This window comes from Oryx dammah, unplaced genomic scaffold (genome assembly GCF_014754425.2).
Source record: "Oryx dammah isolate SB20612 unplaced genomic scaffold, SCBI_Odam_1.1 HiC_scaffold_23, whole genome shotgun sequence".
Lineage (NCBI taxonomy): Eukaryota > Metazoa > Chordata > Mammalia > Artiodactyla > Bovidae > Oryx > Oryx dammah.
In genome coordinates this window covers 25,938,872-25,949,113 of record NW_024070207.1, presented here as the reverse complement: position 1 = coordinate 25,949,113, position 10,242 = coordinate 25,938,872, and the positions used below count along the sequence as shown (strand labels likewise).

General features: G+C 55.3%; 1 long non-coding RNA gene across 1 annotated transcript in view; it reads left to right on the top strand.

Annotated features, from left to right (window-relative positions):
• Positions 1–8,604, top strand: part of LOC120881469 — a 9,971-nt gene extending 1,367 nt beyond the window's left edge. The window contains exon 2 of the long non-coding RNA XR_005725311.1: positions 8,286–8,604. This is a non-coding gene — a long non-coding RNA (uncharacterized LOC120881469). The remainder of the gene's footprint in view (positions 1–8,285) is intronic.
• The last annotated feature ends 1,638 nt before the right edge of the window (positions 8,605–10,242 follow it).

The window sequence follows — 10,242 nt, the reverse complement described above, 5'->3', positions numbered from 1 at the left end:
CCCTCCCCCACCTAGGAGGCCCTAGGAGGGAATTGACTGGGAATTGACACTTCTAGCTCAACCAGGTCTGGAGGAGGGGCCCTGCTAGGCCTCAGCCGGCATCTCCCTCCTCCGCAGAGCGCAGCAAAGCGGAAAGGGCCCCAGGGGAGGGGGGCCCTCTGCGGGGGTGGGGGTGGACTAAGGACCTGAGGTCCAGGGGCCTGCTCAGCCGCCAGCATGTCCGCTTCCCCAGCCTTGGGAAAGGAGAGTCCCTGGCACAGGGCTGGGGAACAGGAGCGGTGAGTGATGCTGCCGAAGGTAGCTGTGGATTACCGGTTTCCAGGGAAAGACATGGGGGCTGGACTCGGGCACCCGAACACCTTGAGAACTCTTGGCCACCTAAAGCTAAGTCCCTGAAAGAAGTGCCCAGAGCAAATTTCCACTCCTTTTCTCTTGTAAATGAACACACTTTCCCCAGGGGATTCTGGGTCTGAAGACGCAGTGTTCCTGCCAGTGAGGCTCCCCTCTCAAAATTGTGGCAGGTCTCAGCCATCCCTAAGGGGCCTTTACTTTGACCTTCACACACACATATACACACACGCGCGCGCGCTGGGGGAGGGGGCGCGTGCACAGGCTTTCCCATTTTGCTAAGAGTTCAGAGGTCTCTACCATCAGACAGACCTGGGTTCCTATTCCAGCTTCACCATTTACTGACTGTGTGTGTCTTTGGGCAAGTCGCTTAAACTCTCGGAGCCTGACTTTCCTCATTTTTAAATTGAGGATAATAAGAATCTATCTCCCAAGGCTGTGGGGAGGCTTGAATGAGATAGTCTGTCTATTGCAGTGCCTGGTGCTTAGTAAGCCCTCAATAAACGTTAGCTGCCTTTAGCATCATCTCCGTCTCATCTCATTTTTCTCAGTCCAGCTCTTGGGAGAAAGTGTGCAGGGCTGGAAGCTGCTGAGAATGGTGGCTGCCTCCTATGAGTGTTTGTGGTTTAAACCAAGCTCGAGGCCTCAAGGTTTGGAAGTGCTAGAGGAGAGGTCTTCCTCTTGGGAAGGGCATGGAGAGAGGATGGCACGGGCACCGTGAGGACCTGCTCACAGCCCTGATGCCTCCCAATGACCCGCAGCCCATGGCTTGTGGGAATCCCAGAAGTTCCCACCATCCACAGCCACTAGGAACTAACCACAGCCCCGTGACCTGGGAGGTGCAGCCAAAGCAAACCCCACCCCCTTGATGGAAACCTGGTGCTGACCTCGCCCGAGGGAGCCCTAGGCCACCTAAATGACCTTCCTGACTCCAGGTCAGCTAGGCTGCCTTTCCGATGACCCCAGCCCTCGACGTAGGGTGAGCCCCAGCCAGGTGGGGCCAGCGGCTGAGATCACCACTCCTGACGACAGCCACCCTGTCTCTGCCAACGGCTCATTCCCCGACTTGGCAGGAATTCCCTGTGTATGCCCAGGCTGTGCCATCCAGCGTGCCCTCTCAGCCTCTCTCCTTCCAGCCCTGTTTCCCCTCACTCTCCAGCCCAAGTTTGATCCTCTCGAGCCTCAGCACCGGGGTCCCCTGGGGAGAAGTGGGACCACCTGGCTGCCCAGAGCCTGTGTAGGGCCACCTCCCCGCTTCTGTGCCCCACTTGCCTTTTCACCTTGGCCACTTTCTCAGCCCCTCTATGTCGCCTCTTTTAAGCAACGCGTGACGGCCTATGTTATCCTGCAAATCACCCCAGGTGCTCTGGGGACAAGGTGGCCGGCTAGTTCCCCCCTTTCCACCCCCCTGCCCCGCCTCCCTTAATCCCTTAGCCTCAACAACTTCTATTCAAACCTGTGGCCAGAACAAAATACCACACTGCCGCAGCCTCTGTGGCCATAGCCCTTACTTTCCATCACAGACATATGCTAGGAAGGTTGCCTGTCCATCAGACTTTCAGAATGTAAATCATATTCAAAAGGCAGGAGAGAAGTTATGGTTTAAGAGGAACTGTCTCCCCTGTAAAGCTGAGATGTCCCCTCTAATCCTTTCTATACAGCCAGCAGTCGTTCCTCTGTTCAGTAACTTCAGATTCACCTCTATTGGATTGAACTGATGAGGCCTTAAGATGCAAATGACGGACAGATTGTGGTTGGGCCTCATAAGGAGTTTTTGTTCTCAAAAGATTGTTGAGTAGCTGTAAAAGAGAAGAATTCCTTGGGATAGGTTATACCAAATTGCTCCCTGTCTGGCTCATACTGGGGGGCAACCGGGCTGAGGGGCCTAGGTCAAAGCACAGGCATGCAGGTGGGAGGATAAAGTTGGGAGCAACTTCACAGATCATGTTCTGGCCAGCCACCTTCCTTGGCTGGGGCTCTGGGAAAGCCTCTCTCAGTCCTACTCCTCCCCGACCCCTGCCCTCATTAAAATGGAGAGCTTTACCTTTCCCCTCCAGACGTTTACTGGGACAGGCCCTGGCATCCTGAGAGCCCCTACAACAGTTCAGAGGAGTGCTGGGTTTCACTTCTTAGGCCAGACAGCAGCTCAGGGGCCTGCCTGGAAGAAGATGACAGCCCCGTACAGGAGGTGCCACGGGCCCTGAGCGAGTGCTCTGTGTGTCCTCTCTGGACCCAGGGGCTGTTAGGAGGCGCTGTCCCCACTGCTCGCACAGCAAGGGGAGCCGGCCTAGTATTGGGGAAAACAGATTTTGTGCCTCTGGGTTGGCGGAGATCTGGAGGGTGGGTGGAGGGGGAGGAACCCAATCCTGTTGGTTCATTTGCAAAAAAAACAAGGAAGAACTGGCTTCAGGCAGAGTTCAGTAACTGAGGGCAAGGCCTCTGGAGTCTCTAATCCCACTGGTCCCTAGCCCCTATCTTGGGGCCTAGGCTCAGCCTGGAAAAGTCCCTTGGAGAAAAGCCGAGAACAGGCGCCTGCTCTGGGGCACCTATCAGAAGCAGTGCAGTATCCAGAATTTTTTGGCAATCGTCCAGTGGAACCAGAGTTAACCCCTCAACCCCCGGCATCTGCTGCCCCAGCACCCATCTTTTGTGGCGGGCCACCTTGCTGTGCCCACAGCCCTGCAGAGATTCCAAGTTACACTCTGAAGGTGCCACCCCTCAATGCTGCAGGAAACACCAGTGGGCCTAGGGAGGCCTTGGCCCAAGGAGCTGCTGCTAGGGACTAGGGAGTGAAACAGAGGTGCAGATGGACGCCAGCCTGTGGAGGCCTTGCTGGAGAGAGCACCAAGCGATTTCTGTGGCCCTTGAGTGTGTGGGGTGTTGGGGGGAGACAGGGTCACAAGCAGCCACAAGAGCTGGGCATTCCCTCCTCAGATGGAAAGGAGGCTCAGGAGAGAGGAGGGAGCCCCAGTCACGTTACATGGGGTGTTGGTATTATATACGGCGAATGGCGCCCCCTGGAGTTGTGCAGGGAGAGGGCAGTAAGGACTGACACAGGCGAGCACAGGGCAGGGGTGCTTGAATGCGGGGGAGAGAAAAGGAAAGCCTTGTTCTGGAACACCAAGTGGGGACACTGGGCCTGACTCCAGGTCCTCAGAACTGGACATGCTGGAGAGTGGTGGGGAGATGCTATGAGGGGGGTTTAGCTCCCAATGTCACCCACTGCACATCCTGCCAAGGGGCGGTTCTGGGCTGAGGCTTGTAACAGGATGTAGAGGATTCTGCCCTTTCAAGGTCACTCCATCCCACAGGGAGGCGAGGACAAGCCTGAGCCACAGGCTGGACACTAGACGGAGGCCCGTGAGGCCTGCAGGCACTCCTCAGTTCACCCACCCTACCCCCAGGACAGGGGGCGAGGGTTGTTGTTGTTGTTGTTGTTGAATTCAGAAAAATACAACATTTAATGTCTATAAAGGTGCAGTATGAGTCATTTCACGGAATGTCTAGGCCCCTTCGCTGGCAGCAAACAAACTTTCCAGCCCTCTTTTGAGGAAGCCATCCAACTGGGCTGCTGCTGCTGGTTTCTGTGTGAGAGTGTGTGAGTGTGCGTGTGGGTCTGTATGTGGGATGGGTCTCTGGAGGGCCTTGCCTGCCTATGTGTGAGTCCGTGTGTCCCTCAGAGGGAGGGTGGAACTGGAGCTGATGTGCATGTGTGCGCACACACACATGTACATACACATGTGCTCAACTCTTGGGTGTGTCAAGTCCCCTCGAGCACGCATGTGTGTTTGTGGAGGGAGTGCATGTGTGTGTCTGCAAGGCAGTGTGGTGTGTGAGCCTGTGCATCTGAGGGTGTCCACGTGTACATTTTTTCCTCATCGCTGCCAAATTATCTTCCCATCTCTCCCCTCACGAAGCGAAGGGCTGGCTGAGGGAAGCTAGCAGTTGAAGGGAAGCGGGGGGAGGCGCGGAGGGGAGAGGGGTTGGAGGGAAACCAAAGCAATTCCTCTCGTCGGAGGAAAGTGTCAGCCAAGGATGAAACTGAAACCGAGGCGGCAGCTCGAAGCGGCAGCACCCTGGGATGGTCCCGGGTCCCACGCTCCCCCTTCTCCAGCCAGCCGTGGAGATTAGTCAGCCTGGAATTCCCATTCCTGCAGCCCTGGCTTGGGGTTGAGGCCGTGGTTAGCACGTGACCCCATTAGCACCCATTATCACATTAACACAAATTAGTATATCAGATCCTCTCCCAGTCACCTAGTGGGGCGCATGGCCAGGCTGGAGGGAGAGGCCCCACTAGCTTGGGGAGGAGAAGCCAGTATGCGGGCATCAAGGGAGGGGCCAGGCTGAGGACTGCAGCAGGTCAGACAGAGGGACAAGGGACATCAAGCTTGGACAATACGATCATTTTCCTAGGTCGTGCTCTAGGAGGAGACACCTTGGGGAGGGGGTTGGTAGAAAGGAGGGGGTTTCCAGGAATAGCTGGGCACCGCCCTGTAGGAAGGAGGCCCGGGCTCTGAGGTCTGGGCGGGAGACAGACGGTATTTCTCCTGGCACACAGTGAAACCTGGGAACGTTTAGGATCCTTTGGGGTTTTTTTCTTTTTTTTTCTCCCTTTCCTTTTCTTTATGGAAAATCCTTAGATAACTTTCTCAGATGGTTTTGGACATCCTGAAAGCAGGGGAGCTGTACTGATAGAGGACAAGACGCACCCAGACCCCAGCTCAGGGCACAGTGTGTACATCTTTATACTGATAAGGGAGACATACTCTACCCAGGCATTTATATGTAAAGTTGTATCATGGGAAAAGTCAGCCACTGGAGCCTCTGGAAAGGGTAAGGCTTGCGCCCCCCAACAGCCTTTTTTTTTTTTTTTAGCTTAAAGGTGTCTGGCCACAGGTTATTTTTGTGCCCTGATGCTCTCAATATGTTAACTAACCAGCCACCACATAACCATGAACCAACACGGGAAGGTCAGCGGCATCATGACTTCTAGAGCTCAGGGCCTGCACAGAGGTAGGGCACAAAGCTCGATCAACCGAGGCCGAGGCTGCAAGTCTGAGCTCCAGATGGGCCTCTTGGCCGTTTTTCTTACATAGCTGCTGAATTCCGGATTGACAAGCACGGAATCCCTAACCATCGCCCTCCATCTAGCCCCAGGCCGAGCCCGTGTCCCTCCTCCAGCACGAGCCCTGTCTCAGACTGCTCCCCAGCCCCGGCCACAGCCTGTCCTTCTGCAGAAGACGCATCCTTGGTCTCATGGGAGCCAGGCTGGAGGATGGCTGCTCAGGGAAACCCACTCCTAACGCCCGAGACGCGACTCAGAGTTTCCATTCTACTGCCCGCGGGTCAAGAGCGCCGTCCCTGGAGAGCAAACGCTGCCCCTAAACCGCGGTCTCTTGGCTGGAGGCGAGTCTCCCCAAGCTCTGCAGGGCCAAGGAGGTGGCCCGAGGGACCCTGAAGAAGCGCGCACCAGGCAGCCCCACGCCTGGACGCTAGCGCTGCTGGTCGGCTCTCTGGACTCTGCCGCCACTCGGGTGGGAGCGCCGGGCCCGAGGGACAGTGGGGTCGTGGCGGCCCCTGCAGCCTTCCCCTCGCCCCGCACCCCTGGGCTCCCCGCGGCGGCCCGAGCTCTACACCCCGACCCCAGCAGTGCGCCCAGGGAGCCTCTGCAGCGCCACCTGCAGGCGGAACGCGCGCCACGTCTTGGGCCGAGGCGGGAACAGGAGGCCGAGCGGGCGGAGGAGGAGAGGGGAGAGGTCGGTACCGCGGCCCCGAGCGCTCCTCGCTCGCCCGCTGCCTCCTGGCGCCGCCCGGCCTCGAGCGGCCTGGCCAGCGCCTAGCCCCGTCCCGCGCCCCGCCCGGCGCTCGGACCTTCCACTCCTGCGGCCTCCTGCCCCAGGCGCCTCTTCTCGAGAAGCAGTGAAGTCACACCGAGCTCGATCCGCTGACTCATGAGAATCCTCCCCCGTCCCCGGCACACCCCTTGAAACTTCCCCGCCATCCCTTCTTTCCCGCAACTCCCTCCCTTCCTTGCGCCCCGTCGGGCGAGCGGGGGCGGCTCCGGACTCCCAGGGAGGGGCCTGTTGGGGTAGCTGCGAGAGGAAGGGCGGGCGGGAGTCCGCGTGAAGACCTCCGCGCTCGGCTCCTCCTGGCCCGCCCCGCTCTTCTGGGGCGCACGGGGGCTGCTCCGGAGGGAAGTGCGCTTTTGCAACTATGGGCAAAACTCCCATCCGGGTATCCTTTTGCAATTATTCACCTCACGCAGGAGGCCTCGGGGCTTCAGGACAGGCTGGGGAGTTCGCTTGGAGGCTGAAATCTCTTTGGAACCTCCTGTTCCCGTGAACAACCAGCACAAGGGCTGGCGCCACCAAGGGGACAAACGCGGAGTGCTCTGAGCCTTGAGCTGCCCTCGACCCGGGCATTAGTGAAGTCGCTCAGTCGTGTCCCACTCTTTATGACGCTATGGACTGTATAGCCAGCCAGATTCCTTCGTCCATTAAGCTGATCAAATGCCTGAGAGGTCGCTGTGGCCTTCCTCCTATGACTTGGTACTGGCGCAGGCCAGGCTGAGTTGGGGGTGACTTTGAAGCCAAGGATTCCTGTTTTCACCACCAGTCTTTGCCCCTGCACTGTGCCACTAGTTTGAGGACTCCCACTGGAGTGGGAGACCAGAAATTAGTTTCAACAAAGATGGCAGAGGACCTCAGGCCTGCTCCAGGGAAGGCTTCAAGTTGGCAGGGCTCTGCAGCCTGCTCTGAAACACCTAAAGCTCCCCTTTCCCTCCGGAGAGACAGAGATCCTTAAGCATTATTTGCATGTGTACATAGGTACTTGCTAAGTTGCCTCAGTTGTGCCGGACTCTTTGCGACCCTAGTGGACTATAGGCCTCCTGGCTCCTCTATCCATGGGATTCTCCAGGCAAGAATACTGGAGTGGGTAGCTGTGCCCTCCTCCAGGGGATCTTCCCAACCCAGGAATTGAACCTGCATCTCTTAAGTCTACAGCATTGGCAGACGGGTTCTTTTCTACTAGCACCAACTGGGAAGCCCTAAGCATCCTTTCCCACCCAGAAAATCACAGTGCTGATTTTCTTTCTTACCCTGTATGCAGTTTCCTTTTGTCTCTACAGTAAGGGTTGGGTGGTGAAGCTTGCAAGCTTCCTGGCCCACTTGTCACTGCATTTGGGGGCAGGGCTCTGCCAAGGCCATGGCTGATGTGGAAATGGCAATGTATTAATGAGCAAAGGGGGCCTGCAAACTAGTCTCGAGACTTGAAGTTTATGTGGCATGAAGGGGGTTTTCTGCGCTCATTATCTCAGGCTCAAGTTGAAAGCTGCTTGGTTAAGGTGGCTCTTTACCAGCCAGCTCTGCAGGGTGTATTTGTTGGGGACAGGGAGCCACTGAATGGTTGGGTAGGAACATAGTGTTAGGATCATGGCTGAGAACAGTCTCACCATAAAGCCTTCCTGGGGCAATTTTGGCTTGAAGCCAGCCTTTTTTAGGGGCTAAAGGATGCCACCTTTCATGAAGCAGTTTTAAGGCTGTCAGACTCTCCATGGAGAGCAAATCAGGCAAGGAGCAATTTCTAGGGGCCTAGGTCTAGGTGTAACTTGCTATGTTGATTACATGTAACTTGCTAAGTCATAAGCCTCAAACTAGAACAACCACAGAAACAATCTGTTGAGTCAAAGGGATAGCAGAAGCAATGTGGGGAAACATTTGCCAAGGGTTTGGGGTCCCATTAGCATCTGCTGTAGACCCTAGAGATGAAAGGCAAGTGAGTCTGTGGAGAGCTGAAGGAAGTCCTGGGTGAGCATCTGAAAGACTTTTCCATACACAGGAGGTTAGAGCTGAGGGTGGAGGGATGATCTGTTTCCCTTCATTTTACAGATGAGGCTGCCGAGAGTTTAAGTAAACAGACTCATGTTCTATTCCTAGAGATGAGAGAAGATACAAGAAGAGAATGGAGGAAGAACCATGATTCGGTTAGTAGAGGAAAAGCTTGGAGTAGATGGAAGTAGAACAGTAATCCGAGGGGTGATGAAGATCTGATGTGAACTCACACATCGCACTCCCAGCACCTCTGTTGCACTGATGGTTCCTGATGACCTGTCTGTCTGCCACTAGGTTATAAAGCCACTGAGGGCAGGGACTGTATATTAGTCATCATCTTATCTCTGGGGCCTGTTGTCCCACAGCATGCAGTAAGTTATGCCGTATGTTTGCTAGCTGACCAATAAATCCATTTACAAATGTATGTATGTATGTATTCATAAATTCAACACCCACATTGGGTGCTCCTTCAGAAGCATTTGTGTTACACTGCAAATGCCACGAGAGCACAGGCGGGAACCTGCCCGGGAGCCAGGCAGCTCTGTCCACACACCAGATGTGACTCCTGGGCTTCTCCAACTGACACAGACCTTGGAGACTCCACTGGGACCAGGAAAGATCTTCAAGAAAGTATGAAACTAGGCAAAACTCACAGTGGGCCTCCTGAAGGTATTTTGGCTACCACCAAATTGTCAACACCTATCAGCCAAAGGCTGCAGTGAGGGAGGGTGTGCACCCTGGGGACCCGTGGGGTGTCTCAGGAAGAGGGTGCTGGGAAGGACTTGTAGAATTCAGGCCAGGCTGGGTGATCTGGGGGAGGGGTTAAAGAAGCCAGGCTTTACTCTGAATTGGATGCTGTCAGGAAGTGTCTTACTGAATAAATCATATCCAATAGGAGGGCAGACTGGAGTGCGGCTCAATCTGTAATTGGTAAGGAAGCAGTCGTCACTTAGATTAGCCAGGATGGAGGTTGGTGTTTGCTCATTTCTGTGGTTTGGGCAGTGTTTGGCTTTTTTTTTTTTTTTGCCCCTGTTCACACATGATTCTGGAGTAGTCTTGTTTTCGGCTCCATCCACCATAGTCAGGGTGGCCTCGTATGCTGCTAATGTCCCGTGAGCCTGTTTACATTCAACAGCACACTCAGGGCCAGTGGGGAGTTTTTAGCAAAACCAAGGCCTTGCTGACAGTCCCAGGCCAGCTTCCAGGTATCAGGGGCTGTGTTTCTCTATCTCAAAATGTTCATTTTGAGACGATCCCTGTTTTCCAACCAGGAATTGGCAGTCCAGTATTTAAATATTCAGACCCTCCCTGTACTCTGACCTAGTCACACCCATCTGTAGAACCAGCCAGGCAGGGGAACGTCACCACTGGCCTGGGCTGTGCGTCTCCGTGTGTGGTTTTGTTTACATGTGTCGGTGCCCGCCAGAAATTCCCTGATAAGATGGGAAAGAGGCCAGAGGCGGTCTTACTTCACCTCTGGGGCTGGCAGGACTTTTCCTCTGCCCAGAGCACAGGGCACTGGGATGGAGCCCCAGCAATCTCTTGGGCAGCAAGAGTGCCAGGCTTCAGGTGGAGTCAGGGAAGGGCAGAGGGGATATTGTGGCAGCCAAACTTGTGAGGAGTGAGGAGCGGGAACGGGAAGGGGCAGTAGTGGAAGGGAGGGGAGAGTTCCTTTGTATAAACGGGTCTCTAGAGGAGCTGCTGGTTTTCCTTCAAGGAAGCAGCCTGTGCTAGATCACTTTGGATTCCCCACCCCCATCCCTTTCTGCCCTAAGCCTCTTGTCTCCAAAACAGGCCCTGTTGATTAGAACAAGAAGAAAGTCCCACATGTTGACCTCATCCTCCACTAAGAGGCTTACTCTGACCCCTTTCCAATCAAACACGCTCCCTCCCCTCAGGTCCATCTTTCCAGCTCAAGTACAAGGACATCTCTCACCATGCGTGTTGTACAGGTGGCCGGGCAAGTGTCAGCACCATCCTGAAGTGGGGCCGAGGTACCACCAGGTATCATTTGTAAAATGGCAAAAAGAAGAGAGGCTGAGGTCAAGTGGGTGAGCCCCAA